Here is a 17,539-nt window from a genome sequence, read left to right as displayed (position 1 = left end):
CTGCGTGCACATCTCCTGCGGCGCACATCTCCTGCGGTGCACATCTCCGGTGGCGCATATCGCCTGCGGCGCACATCTCCTGCTATGTACATCTCCTGCGGTGCACATCTCCTGCGTGCACATCTCCTGCTATGTACATCTCCTGCGGCGCACATCTCCTGCGTGTACATCTCCTGTGGTGCAAATCTCCAGTGGCGCACATCTCCTGCTGCGCAAATCTCCTGCGGTGTACATCCTGCGTCGCACACCCTGCGGTGCAAATAAATTAAACATTTATTTACAAAAAATAATAATAATTAACTCAAATTCCTAAAAAAACTGTGCGCACACATCCTGCATTGCACATCTCCTGCTTGCACATCTCTTGCGGCGCACATCTCCTGCTATGTATATCTCCTGCGGCGCACATCTCCTGCTATGTACATCTCCTGCTGCGCATATCGCCTGCGGCGCACATCTCCTGCGGTGCACATCTCCGATGGCGCACATCTCCTGCGTGCACATCTCCTGCGGCGCACATCTCCTGCAGCGCACATTTCCTAAGTGCACATCTCCTGCGTGCACATCTCTTGCGGTGCACATCTCCAGTGGCGCAGATCTCCTGCTGCGGAAATCTCCTGCGGTGAACATCCTGCGTCGCACACCCTGCGGTGCACATAAATGAAACATTTATTTACAAAAAATAATAATAATTAACTCAAATTCCTAAAAAAACTGTGCGCACACATCCTGTGGCACACATCTCCTGCGGCACTCATCTCCTGCGGCGCACATCTCCTGCGGTGCACGTCTCCTGCGGTGCACATCTCCTAATGCGCACATCTCCGGCAGTGCACATCTCTTACGGCGCATACCCTGCGGTGCACATAAATGAAACATTTATTTACAAAAAAATATTATTAAATCAAATTAATAAAAAAAACGTGTGCACACACCCTGCTGCGCACATCTCCTGAGGCGCACATCTCCTGCTGCGCACATCTCCTGCGTGCACATATCCTGCGATACACATCTCCTGCGTGCACATCTCCTGCGGCGCACATCTCCTGCGGTGCACATCTCCGGTGGCGCATATCGCCTGCGGCGGACATCTCCTGCTATGTACATCTCCTGCGGCGCACATCTCCTGCGGTGCACATTTCCTGCTATGTACATCTCCTAAGTGCTCATCTCCTGCTATGTAAATCTCCTGCGGCGCACATCTCCTGCGGCGCACATCTTCTGCTTGCACATCTCCTGCGGTGCACATCTCCAGTGGCGCACATCTCCTGCTGCGCAAATCTCCTGAGGTGCACATAAAAGAAACATTTATTTACAAAAAATAATAATAATTAACTCAAATTCCTAAAAAAACTGTGCGTACACATCTCCTGCAGTGCACATCTCCTGCTGCGCACATCTCCTGCGGTGCAGATCTCCTGCGGTGCACATCTCCTGCTGCGCAAATCTCCTGCAGTGCACGTCTCCTGCGTTCACATCTCCTGCTATGTATATCTCCTGCGGCGCAAATGTCCTGCGTGCACATCTCCTGCGGTGCACATCTCCAGTGGCGCACATCTCCTGCTGCGCAAATCTCCTGCGGTGTACATCCTGCGTCGCACACCCTGCGGTGCAAATAAATTAAACATTTATTTACAAAAAATAATAATAATGAACTCAAATTCCTAAAAAAACTGTGCGCACACATCCTGCATTGCACATCTCCTGCTTGCACATCTCTTGCGGCGCACATCTCCTGCTATGTATATCTCCTGCGGCGCACATCTCCTGCTATGTACATCTCCTGCTGCGCATATCGCCTGCGGCGCACATCTCCTGCGGTGCACATCTCCGATGGCGCACATCTCCTGCGTGCACATCTCCTGCGGTGCACATCTCCAGTGGCGCAGATCTCCTGCTGCGGAAATCTCCTGCGGTGAACATCCTGTGTCGCACACCCTGCGGTGCACATAAATGAAACATTTATTTACAAAAAATAATAATAATTAACTCAAATTCCTAAAAAAACTGTGCGCACACATCCTGTGGCACACATCTCCTGCGGCACTCATCTCCTGCGGCGCACATCTCCTGCGGTGCACGTCTCCTGCGGTGCACATCTCCTAATGCGCACATCTCCGGCAGTGCACATCTCTTACGGCGCACACCCTGCGGTGCACATAAATGAAACATTTATTTACAAAAAAATATTATTAAATCAAATTAATAAAAAAAACGTGTGCACACACCCTGCTGCGCACATCTCCTGAGGCGCACATCTCCTGCTGCGCACATCTCCTGCGTGCACATATCCTGCGATACACATCTCCTGCGTGCACATCTCCTGCGGCGCACATCTCCTGCGGTGCACATCTCCGGTGGCGCATATCGCCTGCGGCGGACATCTCCTGCTATGTACATCTCCTGCGGCGCACATCTCCTGCGGTGCACATTTCCTGCTATGTACATCTCCTAAGTGCTCATCTCCTGCTATGTAAATCTCCTGCGGCGCACATCTCCTGCGGCGCACATCTTCTGCTTGCACATCTCCTGCGGTGCACATCTCCAGTGGCGCACATCTCCTGCTGCGCAAATCTCCTGAGGTGCACATAAATGAAACATTTATTTACAAAAAATAATAATAATTAACTCAAATTCCTAAAAAAACTGTGCGTACACATCTCCTGCAGTGCACATCTCCTGCTGCGCACATCTCCTGCGGTGCACATCTCCTGCGGTGCACATCTCCTGCTGCGCAAATCTCCTGCAGTGCACGTCTCCTGCGTTCACATCTCCTGCTATGTACATCTCCTGCGGCGCAAATGTCCTGCGTGCACATCTCCTGCGGTGCACATCTCCAGTGGCGCACATCTCCTGCTGCGCAAATCTCCTGCGGTGTACATCCTGCGTCGCACACCCTGCGGTGCAAATAAATTAAACATTTATTTACAAAAAATAATAATAATGAACTCAAATTCCTAAAAAAACTGTGCGCACACATCCTGCATTGCACATCTCCTGCTTGCACATCTCTTGCGGCGCACATCTCCTGCTATGTATATCTCCTGCGGCGCACATCTCCTGCTATGTACATCTCCTGCTGCGCATATCGCCTGCGGCGCACATCTCCTGCGGTGCACATCTCCGATGGCGCACATCTCCTGCGTGCACATCTCCTGCGGCGCACATCTCCTGCAGCGCACATCTCCAAAGTGCACATCTCCTGCGTGCACATCTCTTGCGGTGCACATCTCCAGTGGCGCACATCTCCTGCTGCGGAAATCTCCTGCGGTGAACATCCTGCGTCGCACACTCTGCGGTGCACATAAATGAAACATTTATTCACAAAAAATAATAATAATTAACTCAAATTCCTAAAAAAACTGTGCGCACACATCCTGTGGCGAACATCTCCTGCGGCACTCATCTCCTGCGGCGCATATCTCCTGTGTACACATCTCCTGCTGTGCACATCTCCTGCTGCGCACATCTCCTGCGGTGGACATCTCCTGCGGTGCACATATCCTGCTATGTACATCTCCTGCGTGCTTATCTCCTGCTATGTAAATCTCCTGCGGCGCACATCTCCTGCGTGCACATCTCCTGCGTGCACATCTCCTGCGGCGCACATCTCCTGCGGTGCACATCTCCGGTGGCGCATATCGCCTGCGGCGCACATCTCCTGCTATGTACATCTCCTGCGGCGCACATCTCCTGCGTGCACATCTCCTGCTATGTACATCTCCAGTGGCGCACATCTCCTGCTGCGGAAATCTCCTGCGGTGAACATCCTGCGTCGCACACCCTGCGGTGCACATAAATGAAACATTTATTCACAAAAAATAATAATAATTAACTCAAATTCCTAAAAAAACTGTGCGCACACATCCTGTGGCGCACATCTCCTGCGGCACTCATCTCCTGCGGCGCATATCTCCTGTGTACACATCTCCTGCTGTGCACATCTCCTGCTGCGCACATCTCCTGCGGTGGACATCTCCTGCGGCGCACATCTCCTGCTATGTACATCTCCTGCTGCGCATATCGCCTGCGGCGCACATCTCCTGCGGTGCACATCTCCGATGGCGCACATCTCCTGCGTGCACATCTCCTGCGGCGCACATCTCCTGCAGCGCACATCTCCTAAGTGCACATCTCCTGCGTGCACATCTCTTGCGGTGCACATCTCCAGTGGCGCACATCTCCTGCTGCGGAAATCTCCTGCGGTGAACATCCTGCGTCGCACACCCTGCGGTGCACATAAATGAAACATTTATTCACAAAAAATAATAATAATTAACTCAAATTCCTAAAAAACTGTGCGCACACATCCTGCAGCGCACATCTCCTGCTATGTACATCTCCTGCGGCGCACCACTCCTGCGTGCACATCTCCTGCGTGCACATCTCCTGCTATGTACATCTCCTGCTGCGCATATCGCCTGCGGCGCACATCTCCTGCTATGTACATCTCCTGCGGCGCACATCTCCTGCAGCGCACGTCTCCTGCGGTGCACATCTCCTAATGCGCACATCTCCGGCAGTGCACATGTCTTCCGGCGCACACCCTGCGGTGCACATAAATGAAACATTTATTTACAAAAAAATATTATTAAATCAAATTAATAAAAAAAACGTGTGCACAAACCCTGCTGCGCACATCTCCTGAGGCGCACATCTCCTGCTGCGCACATATCCTGCGTTGCACATCTCCTGCGTGCACATCTCCTGCGGCGCACATCTCCTGCGGTGCACATCTCCGGTGGCGCATATCGCCTGCGGCGCACATCTCCTGCTATGTACATCTCCTGCGGTGCACATCTCCTGCGTGCACATCTCCTGCTATGTACATCTCCTGCGGCGCACATCTCCTGCGTGTACATCTCCTGTGGTGCAAATCTCCAGTGGCGCACATCTCCTGCTGCGCAAATCTCCTGCGGTGTACATCCTGCGTCGCACACCCTGCGGTGCAAATAAATTAAACATTTATTTACAAAAAATAATAATAATTAACTCAAATTCCTAAAAAAACTGTGCGAACACATCCTGCATTGCACATCTCCTGCTTGCACATCTCTTGCGGCGCACATCTCCTGCTATGTATATCTCCTGCGGCGCACATCTCCTGCTATGTACATCTCCTGCTGCGCATATCGCCTGCGGCGCACATCTCCTGCGGTGCACATCTCCGATGGCGCACATCTCCTGCGTGCACATCTCCTGCGGCGCACATCTCCTGCAGCGCACATTTCCTAAGTGCACATCTCCTGCGTGCACATCTCTTGCGGTGCACATCTCCAGTGGCGCAGATCTCCTGCTGCGGAAATCTCCTGCGGTGAACATCCTGCGTCGCACACCCTGCGGTGCACATAAATGAAACATTTATTTACAAAAAATAATAATAATTAACTCAAATTCCTAAAAAAACTGTGCGCACACATCCTGTGGCACACATCTCCTGCGGCACTCATCTCCTGCGGCGCACATCTCCTGCGGTGCACGTCTCCTGCGGTGCACATCTCCTAATGCGCACATCTCCGGCAGTGCACATCTCTTACGGCGCACACCCTGCGGTGCACATAAATGAAACATTTATTTACAAAAAAATATTATTAAATCAAATTAATAAAAAAAACGTGTGCACACACCCTGCTGCGCACATCTCCTGAGGCGCACATCTCCTGCTGCGCACATCTCCTGCGTGCACATATCCTGCGATACACATCTCCTGCGTGCACATCTCCTGCGGCGCACATCTCCTGCGGTGCACATCTCCGGTGGCGCATATCGCCTGCGGCGGACATCTCCTGCTATGTACATCTCCTGCGGCGCACATCTCCTGCGGTGCACATTTCCTGCTATGTACATCTCCTAAGTGCTCATCTCCTGCTATGTAAATCTCCTGCGGTGCACATCTCCTGCGGCGCACATCTTCTGCTTGCACATCTCCTGCGGTGCACATCTCCAGTGGCGCACATCTCCTGCTGCGCAAATCTCCTGAGGTGCACATAAAAGAAACATTTATTTACAAAAAATAATAATAATTAACTCAAATTCCTAAAAAAACTGTGCGTACACATCTCCTGCAGTGCACATCTCCTGCTGCGCACATCTCCTGCGGTGCAGATCTCCTGCGGTGCACATCTCCTGCTGCGCAAATCTCCTGCAGTGCACGTCTCCTGCGTTCACATCTCCTGCTATGTACATCTCCTGCGGCGCAAATGTCCTGCGTGCACATCTCCTGCGGTGCACATCTCCAGTGGCGCACATCTCCTGCTGCGCAAATCTCCTGCGGTGTACATCCTGCGTCGCACACCCTGCGGTGCAAATAAATTAAACATTTATTTACTAAAAATAATAATAATGAACTCAAATTCCTAAAAAAACTGTGCGCACACATCCTGCATTGCACATCTCCTGCTTGCACATCTCTTGCGGCGCACATCTCCTGCTATGTATATCTCCTGCGGCGCACATCTCCTGCTATGTACATCTCCTGCTGCGCATATCGCCTGCGGCGCACATCTCCTGCGGTGCACATCTCCGATGGCGCACATCTCCTGCGTGCACATCTCCTGCGGTGCACATCTCCAGTGGCGCAGATCTCCTGCTGCGGAAATCTCCTGCGGTTAACATCCTGCGTCGCACACCCTGCGGTGCACATAAATGAAACATTTATTTACAAAAAATAATAATAATTAACTCAAATTCCTAAAAAAACTGTGCGCACACATCCTGTGGCACACATCTCCTGCGGCACTCATCTCCTGCGGCGCACATCTCCTGCGGTGCACGTCTCCTGCGGTGCACATCTCCTAATGCGCACATCTCCGGCAGTGCACATCTCTTACGGCGCACACCCTGCGGTGCACATAAATGAAACATTTATTTACAAAAAAATATTATTAAATCAAATTAATAAAAAAAACGTGTGCACACACCCTGCTGCGCACATCTCCTGAGGCGCACATCTCCTGCAGCGCACATCTCCAAAGTGCACATCTCCTGCGTGCACATCTCTTGCGGTGCACATCTCCAGTGGCGCACATCTCCTGCTGCGGAAATCTCCTGCGGTGAACATCCTGCGTCGCACACTCTGCGGTGCACATAAATGAAACATTTATTCACAAAAAATAATAATAATTAACTCAAATTCCTAAAAAAACTGTGCGCACACATCCTGTGGCGAACATCTCCTGCGGCACTCATCTCCTGCGGCGCATATCTCCTGTGTACACATCTCCTGCTGTGCACATCTCCTGCTGCGCACATCTCCTGAGGTGGACATCTCCTGCGGTGCACATATCCTGCTATGTACATCTCCTGCGTGCTTATCTCCTGCTATGTAAATCTCCTGCGGCGCACATCTCCTGCGTGCACATCTCCTGCGTGCACATCTCCTGCGGCGCACATCTCCTGCGGTGCACATCTCCGGTGGCGCATATCGCCTGCGGCGCACATCTCCTGCTATGTACATCTCCTGCGGCGCACATCTCCTGCGTGCACATCTCCTGCTATGTACATCTCCTGCGGCGCACATCTCCTGCGTGCACATCTCCTGTTGTGAAAATCTCCAGTGGCGCACATCTCCTGCTGCGCAAATCTCCTGCGGTGTACATCCTGCACCGCACACCCTGCGGTGCAAATAAATTAAACATTTATTTACAAAAAATAATAATAATTAACTCAAATTCCTAAAAAAACTGTGCGCACACATCCTGCATTGCACATCTCCTGCTTGCACATCTCTTGCGGCGCACATCTCCTGCTATGTATATCTCCTGCGGCGCACATCTCCTGCTATGTACATCTCCTGCTGCGCATATCGCCTGCGGCGCACATCTCCTGCGGTGCACATCTCCGATGGCGCACATCTCCTGCGTGCACATCTCCTGCGGCGCACATCTCCTGCAGCGCACATCTCCTAAGTGCACATCTCCTGCGTGCACATCTCTTGCGGTGCACATCTCCAGTGGCGCAGATCTCCTGCTGCGGAAATCTCCTGCGGTGAACATCCTGCGTCGCACACCCTGCGGTGCACATAAATGAAACATTTATTTACAAAAAATAATAATAATTAACTCAAATTCCTAAAAAAACTGTGCGCACACATCCTGTGGCACACATCTCCTGCGGCACTCATCTCCTGCGGCGCACATCTCCTGCGGTGCACGTCTCCTGCGGTGCACATCTCCTAATGCGCACATCTCCGGCAGTGCACATCTCTTACGGCGCACACCCTGCGGTGCACATAAATGAAACATTTATTTACAAAAAAATATTATTAAAACAAATTAATAAAAAAAACGTGTGCACACACCCTGCTGCGCACATCTCCAGAGGCGCACATCTCCTGCTGCGCACATCTCCTGCGTGCACATATACTGCGTTGCACATCTCCTGCGTGCACATCTCCTGCGGCGCACATCTCCTGCGGTGCACATCTCCGGTGGCGCATATCGCCTGCGGCAGACATCTCCTGCTATGTACATCTCCTGCGGCGCACATCTCCTGCGGTGCACATCTCCTGCTGCGCACATCTCCTGCGGTGGACATCTCCTGTGGTGCACATATCCTGCTATGTACATCTCCTAAGTGCTCATCTCCTGCTATGTAAATCTCCTGCGGCGCACATCTCCTGCGGCGCACATCTTCTGCGTGCACATCTCCTGCGGTGCACATCTCCAGTGGCGCACATCTCCTGCTGCGCAAATCTCCTGAGGTGCACATAAATGAAACATTTATTTACAAAAAATAATAATAATTAACTCAAATTCCTAAAAAAACTGTGCGTACACATCTCCTGCAGTGCACATCTCCTGCTGCGCACATCTCCTGCGGTGCAGATCTCCTGCGGTGCACATCTCCTGCTGCGCAAATCTCCTGCAGTGCACGTCTCCTGCGTGCACATCTCCTGCTATGTACATCTCCTGCGGCGCAAATGTCCTGCGTGCACATCTCCTGCGGTGCACATCTCCAGTGGCGCACATCTCCTGCTGCGCAAATCTCCTGCGGTGTACATCCTGCGTCGCACACCCTGCGGTGCAAATAAATTAAACATTTATTTACAAAAAATAATAATAATTAACTCAAATTCCTAAAAAAACTGTGCGCACACATCCTGCATTGCACATCTCCTGCTTGCACATCTCTTGCGGCGCACATCTCCTGCTATGTCTATCTCCTGCGGCGCACATCTCCTGCTATGTACATCTCCTGCTGCGCATATCGCCTGCGGCGCACATCTCCTGCGGTGCACATCTCCGATGGCGCACATCTCCTGCGTGCACATCTCCTGCGGCGCACATCTCCTGCAGCGCACATCTCCTGCGTGCACATCTCCTGCTGCGCATATCGCCTGCGGCGCACATCTCCTGCGGTGGACATCTCCTGCGGTGCACATATCCTGCTATGTACATCTCCTGCGTGCTCATATCCTGCTATGTAAATCTCCTGCGGCGCACATCTCCTGCGTGCACATCTCCTGCGTGCACATCTCCTTTGGTGCACATCTCCAGTGGCGCACATCTCCTGCTGCGCAAATCTCCTGAGGTGCACATAAATGAAACATTTATTTACAAAAAATAATAATAATTAACTAAAATTCCTAAAAAAACTGTGCGTACACATCTCCTGCAGTGCACATCTCCTGCTGCGCACATCTCCTGCGGTGCACATCTCCTGCTGCGCAAATCTCCTGCAGTGCACGTCTCCTGCGGTGCACATCTCCGATGGCGCACATCTCCTGAGTGCACATCTCCTGCGGCGCACATCTCCTGCAGCGCACATCTCCTAAGTGCACATCTCCTGCGTACACATCTCTTGCGGTGCACATCTCCAGTGGCGCACATCTCCTGCTGCGGAAATCTCCTGCGGTGAACATCCTGCGTCGCACACCCTGCGGTGCACATAAATGAAACATTTATTCACAAAAAATAATAATAATTAACTCAAATTCCTAAAAAAACTGTGCGCACACATCCTGTGGCGCACATCTCCTGCGGCACTCATCTCCTGCGGCGCATATCTCCTGTGTACACATCTCCTGCTGTGCACATCTCCTGCTGCGCACATCTCCTGCGGTGGACATCTCCTGCGGCGCACATCTCCTGCTATGTACATCTCCTGCTGCGCATATCGCCTGCGGCGCACATCTCCTGCTATGTACATCTCCTGCGGCGCACATCTCCTGCGTGCACATCTCCTGCGTGCACATCTCCTGCTATGTACATCTCCTGCTGCGCATATCGCCTGCGGCGCACATCTCCTGCTATGTACATCTCCTGCGGCGCACATCTCCTGCAGCGCACGTCTCCTGCGGTGCACATCTCCTAATGCGCACATCTCCGGCAGTGCACATGTCTTACGGCGCACACCCTGCGGTGCACATAAATGAAACATTTATTTACAAAAAAATATTATTAAATCAAATTAATAAAAAAAACGTGTGCACAAACCCTGCTGCGCACATCTCCTGAGGCGCACATCTCCTGCTGCGCACATATCCTGCGTTGCACATCTCCTGCGTGCACATCTCCTGCGGCGCACATCTCCTGCGGTGCACATCTCCGGTGGCGCATATCGCCTGCGGCGCACATCTCCTGCTATGTACATCTCCTGCGGCGCACATCTCCTGCGTGCACATCTCCTGCTATGTACATCTCCTGCGGCGCACATCTCCTGCGTGCACATCTCCTGTGGTGCAAGTCTCCAGTGGCGCACATCTCCTGCTGCGCAAATCTCCTGCGGTGTACATCCTGCGTCGCACACCCTGCGGTGCAAATAAATTAAACATTTATTTACAAAAAATAATAATAATTAACTCAAATTCCTAAAAAAACTGTGCGCACACATCCTGCATTGCACATCTCCTGCTTGCACATCTCTTGCGGCGCACATCTCCTGCTATGTATATCTCCTGCGGCGCACATCTCCTGCTATGTACATCTCCTGCTGCGCATATCGCCTGCGGCGCACATCTCCTGCGGTGCACATCTCCGATGGCGCACATCTCCTGCGTGCACATCTCCTGCGGCGCACATCTCCTGCAGCGCACATTTCCTAAGTGCACATCTCCTGCGTGCACATCTCTTGCGGTGAACATCTCCAGTGGCGCAGATCTCCTGCTGCGGAAATCTCCTGCGGTGAACATCCTGCGTCGCACACCCTGCGGTGCACATAAATGAAACATTTATTTACAAAAAATAATAATAATTAACTCAAATTCCTAAAAAAACTGTGCGCACACATCCTGTGGCACACATCTCCTGCGGCACTCATCTCCTGCGGCGCACATCTCCTGCGGTGCACGTCTCCTGCGGTGCACATCTCCTAATGCGCACATCTCCGGCAGTGCACATCTCTTACGGCGCACACCCTGCGGTGCACATAAATGAAACATTTATTTACAAAAAAATATTATTAAATCAAATTAATAAAAAAAACGTGTGCACACACCCTGCTGCGCACATCTCCTGAGGCGCACATCTCCTGCTGCGCACATCTCCTGCGTGCACATATCCTGCGTTACACATCTCCTGCGTGCACATCTCCTGCGGCGCACATCTCCTGCGGTGCACATCTCCGGTGGCGCATATCGCCTGCGGCGGACATCTCCTGCTATGTACATCTCCTGCGGCGCACATCTCCTGCGGTGCACATTTCCTGCTATGTACATCTCCTAAGTGCTCATCTCCTGCTATGTAAATCTCCTGCGGCGCACATCTCCTGCGGCGCACATCTTCTGCGTGCACATCTCCTGCGGTGCACATCTCCAGTGGCGCACATCTCCTGCTGCGCAAATCTCCTGAGGTGCACATAAATGAAACATTTATTTACAAAAAATAATAATAATTAACTCAAATTCCTAAAAAAACTTTGCGTACACATCTCCTGCAGTGCACATCTCCTGCTGCGCACATCTCCTGCGGTGCAGATCTCCTGCGGTGCACATCTCCTGCTGCGCAAATCTCCTGCAGTGCACGTCTCCTGCGTTCACATCTCCTGCTATGTACATCTCCTGCGGCGCAAATGTCCTGCGTGCACATCTCCTGCGGTGCACATCTCCAGTGGCGCACATCTCCTGCTGCGCAAATCTCCTGCGGTGTACATCCTGCGTCGCACACCCTGCGGTGCAAATAAATTAAACATTTATTTACAAAAAATAATAATAATTAACTCAAATTCCTAAAAAAACTGTGCGCACACATCCTGCATTGCACATCTCCTGCTTGCACATCTCTTGCGGCGCACATCTCCTGCTATGTATATCTCCTGCGGCGCACATCTCCTGCTATGTACATCTCCTGCTGCGCATATCGCCTGCGGCGCACATCTCCTGCGGTGCACATCTCCGATGGCGCACATCTCCTGCGTGCACATCTCCTGCGGCGCACATCTCCTGCAGCGCACATCTCCTAAGTGCACATCTCCTGCTTGCACATCTCTTGCGGTGCACATCTCCAGTGGCGCACATCTCCTGCTGCGGAAATCTCCTGCGGTGAACATCCTGCGTCGCACACTCTGCGGTGCACATAAATGAAACATTTATTCACAAAAAATAGTAATAATTAACTCAAATTCCTAAAAAAACTGTGCGCACACATCCTGTGGCGAACATCTCCTGCGGCACTCATCTCCTGCGGCGCATATCTCCTGTGTACACATCTCCTGCTGTGCACATCTCCTGCTGCGCACATCTCCTGCGGTGGACATCTCCTGCGGTGCACATATCCTGCTATGTACATCTCCTGCGTGCTTATCTCCTGCTATGTAAATCTCCTGCGGCGCACATCTCCTGCGTGCACATCTCCTGCGTGCACATCTCCTGTGGTGCACATCTCCAGTGGCGCACATCTCCTGCTGCGCAAATCTCCTGAGGTGCAGATCTCCTGCGGTGCACATCTCCTGCTGCGCAAATCTCCTGCATTGCACGTCTCCTGCGTTCACATCTCCTGCATTGCACATCTCCTGCTTGCACATCTCTTGCGGCGCACATCTCCTGCTATGTACATCTCCTGCTGCGCATATCACCTGCGGCGCACATCTCCTGCGGTGCACATCTCCGATGGCTCACATCTCCTGCGTGCACATCTCCTGCGGCGCACATCTCCTGCAGCGCACATCTCCTAAGTGCACATCTCCTGCGTGCACATCTCTTGCGGTGCACATCTCCAGTGGCGCACATCTCCTGCTGCGGAAATCTCCTGCGGTGAACATCCTGCGTCGCACACTCTGCGGTGCACATAAATGAAACATTTATTCACAAAAAATAATAATAATTAACTCAAATTCCTAAAAAAACTGTGCGCACACATCCTGTGGCGCACATCTTCTGCGTGCTAATCTCCTGCGTGCACATCTCCTGCGGTGCACATCTCCTGCGGCGCACATCTCCTGCGGTGCACATCTCCTGCTGCGCACATCTCCTGTGGTGCATATCTCCTGTTGCGCACATCTCCTGCGGTGCATATCTCTTGCGGCGCACATCCTGCGTTGCGAACTATGCGTTGCACATAAATAAAACAGTTATTTACAAAAAAAGAAAAAAATCAAATCAAATTAATAAAAAAACTGCGGCACACATCTCCTGCTGCGCATATCGCCTGCTGCGCACATCTCCTGCTATGTACGTCTCCTGCGGCTCACATCTCCTGCATGCACATCTCCTGCAGCGCACATCTCCTGCAGTGAATATCCCAAGTGGTGCACATCTCCTAATGCGCACGTCTCCTGCGGCACACATCTCCTGCTGCGCACATCTCCTGCGGTGCACATCTCCTAATGCGCACATCTCTGGCGGTGCACATCTCTTGCGGCGCACACCCTGCAGTGCACATAAATGAAACATTTATTTACAAAAAAATATTATTAAATCAAGTTAATAAAAAAAACGTGTGCACACACCCTGCTGCGCACATCTCCTGCGGCGCACATCTCCTGCTGCGCACATCTCCTGCGGTGCACATCTCCTGCTGCGCACATCTCCTGCGGTGCACATATCCTGCTGCGCACATCTCCTGCGTACAAATCTCCTGCGGTGCACATCTCCTGCTGCGCACATCTCCTGCGGTGTACATCTCCTGCGGTGCACATCTCCTGCAGTGCACACATCCTGCGGCGCACATCTCCAGTGGCGCACATCTCCTGCTGCGCATATCGCCTGCGGCGCATATCTCCTGCTATGTACATGTCCTGCAGCGCACATTTCCTGTGCACATCTCCTGCAGTGCATATCTCAAGTGGTGCACATCTCCTGCTGCGCACATCTCCTGCGGCGCATATCTCCTGCGTACACATCTCCTGCGGTGCACATCTCCTGCTGCGCACATCTCCTGCGTTGTACATCTCCTGCGGTGCACATCTCCTGCTGCCCACATCTCCGGCGGTGCAAATCTCTTGCGGCGCACATCCTGCGGCGCACACCCTTCGTTGCACATAAATGAAACATTTATTTACAAAAAAATTATAATAATGAACTCAAATTAATAAAAAAACTGTGCGCACACATCCTGCGGCGCACATCTCCTGCTATTTACATCTCCTGCTGCGCATATCGCCTGCGGCGCACATCTCCTGCGGTGCACATCTCCGATGGCGCACATCTCCTGCGTGCACATCTCCTGCGGCGCACATCTCCTGCAGCGCACATCTCCTGCGTGCACATCTCCTGCTGCGCATATCGCCTGCGGCGCACATCTCCTGCGGTGGACATCTCCTGCGGTGCACATATCCTGCTATGTACATCTCCTGCGTGCTCATATCCTGCTATGTAAATCTCCTGCGGCGCACATCTCCTGCGTGCACATCTCCTGCGTGCACATCTCCTTTGGTGCACATCTCCAGTGGCGCACATCTCCTGCTGCGCAAATCTCCTGAGGTGCACATAAATGAAACATTTATTTACAAAAAATAATAATAATTAACTAAAATTCCTAAAAAAACTGTGCGTACACATCTCCTGCAGTGCACATCTCCTGCTGCGCACATCTCCTGCGGTGCACATCTCCTGCTGCGCAAATCTCCTGCAGTGCACGTCTCCTGCGGTGCACATCTCCGATGGCGCACATCTCCTGAGTGCACATCTCCTGCGGCGCACATCTCCTGCAGCGCACATCTCCTAAGTGCAAATCTCCTGCGTACACATCTCTTGCGGTGCACATCTCCAGTGGCGCACATCTCCTGCTGCGGAAATCTCCTGCGGTGAACATCCTGCGTCGCACACCCTGCGGTGCACATAAATGAAACATTTATTCACAAAAAATAATAATAATTAACTCAAATTCCTAAAAAAACTGTGCGCACACATCCTGTGGCGCACATCTCCTGCGGCACTCATCTCCTGCGGCGCATATCTCCTGTGTACACATCTCCTGCTGTGCACATCTCCTGCTGCGCACATCTCCTGCGGTGGACATCTCCTGCGGCGCACATCTCCTGCTATGTACATCTCCTGCTGCGCATATCGCCTGCGGCGCACATCTCCTGCTATGTACATCTCCTGCGGCGCACATCTCCTGCGTGCACATCTCCTGCGTGCACATCTCCTGCTATGTACATCTCCTGCTGCGCATATCGCCTGCGGCGCACATCTCCTGCTATGTACATCTCCTGCGGCGCACATCTCCTGCAGCGCACGTCTCCTGCGGTGCACATCTCCTAATGCGCACATCTCCGGCAGTGCACATGTCTTACGGCGCACACCCTGCGGTGCACATAAATGAAACATTTATTTACAAAAAAATATTATTAAATCAAATTAATAAAAAAAACGTGTGCACAAACCCTGCTGCGCACATCTCCTGAGGCGCACATCTCCTGCTGCGCACATATCCTGCGTTGCACATCTCCTGCGTGCACATCTCCTGCGGCGCACATCTCCTGCGGTGCACATCTCCGGTGGCGCATATCGCCTGCGGCGCACATCTCCTGCTATGTACATCTCCTGCGGCGCACATCTCCTGCGTGCACATCTCCTGCTATGTACATCTCCTGCGGCGCACATCTCCTGCGTGCACATCTCCTGTGGTGCAAGTCTCCAGTGGCGCACATCTCCTGCTGCGCAAATCTCCTGCGGTGTACATCCTGCGTCGCACACCCTGCGGTGCAAATAAATTAAACATTTATTTACAAAAAATAATAATAATTAACTCAAATTCCTAAAAAAACTGTGCGCACACATCCTGCATTGCACATCTCCTGCTTGCACATCTCTTGCGGCGCACATCTCCTGCTATGTATATCTCCTGCGGCGCACATCTCCTGCTATGTACATCTCCTGCTGCGCATATCGCCTGCGGCGCACATCTCCTGCGGTGCACATCTCCGATGGCGCACATCTCCTGCGTGCACATCTCCTGCGGCGCACATCTCCTGCAGCGCACATTTCCTAAGTGCACATCTCCTGCGTGCACATCTCTTGCGGTGAACATCTCCAGTGGCGCAGATCTCCTGCTGCGGAAATCTCCTGCGGTGAACATCCTGCGTCGCACACCCTGCGGTGCACATAAATGAAACATTTATTTACAAAAAATAATAATAATTAACTCAAATTCCTAAAAAAACTGTGCGCACACATCCTGTGGCACACATCTCCTGCGGCACTCATCTCCTGCGGCGCACATCTCCTGCGGTGCACGTCTCCTGCGGTGCACATCTCCTAATGCGCACATCTCCGGCAGTGCACATCTCTTACGGCGCACACCCTGCGGTGCACATAAATGAAACATTTATTTACAAAAAAATATTATTAAATCAAATTAATAAAAAAAACGTGTGCACACACCCTGCTGCGCACATCTCCTGAGGCGCACATCTCCTGCTGCGCACATCTCCTGCGTGCACATATCCTGCGTTACACATCTCCTGCGTGCACATCTCCTGCGGCGCACATCTCCTGCGGTGCACATCTCCGGTGGCGCATATCGCCTGCGGCGGACATCTCCTGCTATGTACATCTCCTGCGGCGCACATCTCCTGCGGTGCACATTTCCTGCTATGTACATCTACTAAGTGCTCATCTCCTGCTATGTAAATCTCCTGCGGCGCACATCTCCTGCGGCGCACATCTTCTGCGTGCACATCTCCTGCGGTGCACATCTCCAGTGGCGCACATCTCCTGCTGCGCAAATCTCCTGAGGTGCACATAAATGAAACATTTATTTACAAAAAATAATAATAATTAACTCAAATTCCTAAAAAAACTTTGCGTACACATCTCCTGCAGTGCACATCTCCTGCTGCGCACATCTCCTGCGGTGCAGATCTCCTGCGGTGCACATCTCCTGCTGCGCAAATCTCCTGCAGTGCACGTCTCCTGCGTTCACATCTCCTGCTATGTACATCTCCTGCGGCGCAAATGTCCTGCGTGCACATCTCCTGCGGTGCACATCTCCAGTGGCGCACATCTCCTGCTGCGCAAATCTCCTGCGGTGTACATCCTGCGTCGCACACCCTGCGGTGCAAATAAATTAAACATTTATTTACAAAAAATAATAATAATTAACTCAAATTCCTAAAAAAACTGTGCGCACACATCCTGCATTGCACATCTCCTGCTTGC

Source organism: Pleuronectes platessa, chromosome 23 (assembly GCF_947347685.1).
Source record: "Pleuronectes platessa chromosome 23, fPlePla1.1, whole genome shotgun sequence".
Classification (NCBI taxonomy): Eukaryota; Metazoa; Chordata; class Actinopteri; order Pleuronectiformes; family Pleuronectidae; genus Pleuronectes; species Pleuronectes platessa.
This window is presented reverse-complemented; position numbering follows the sequence as displayed.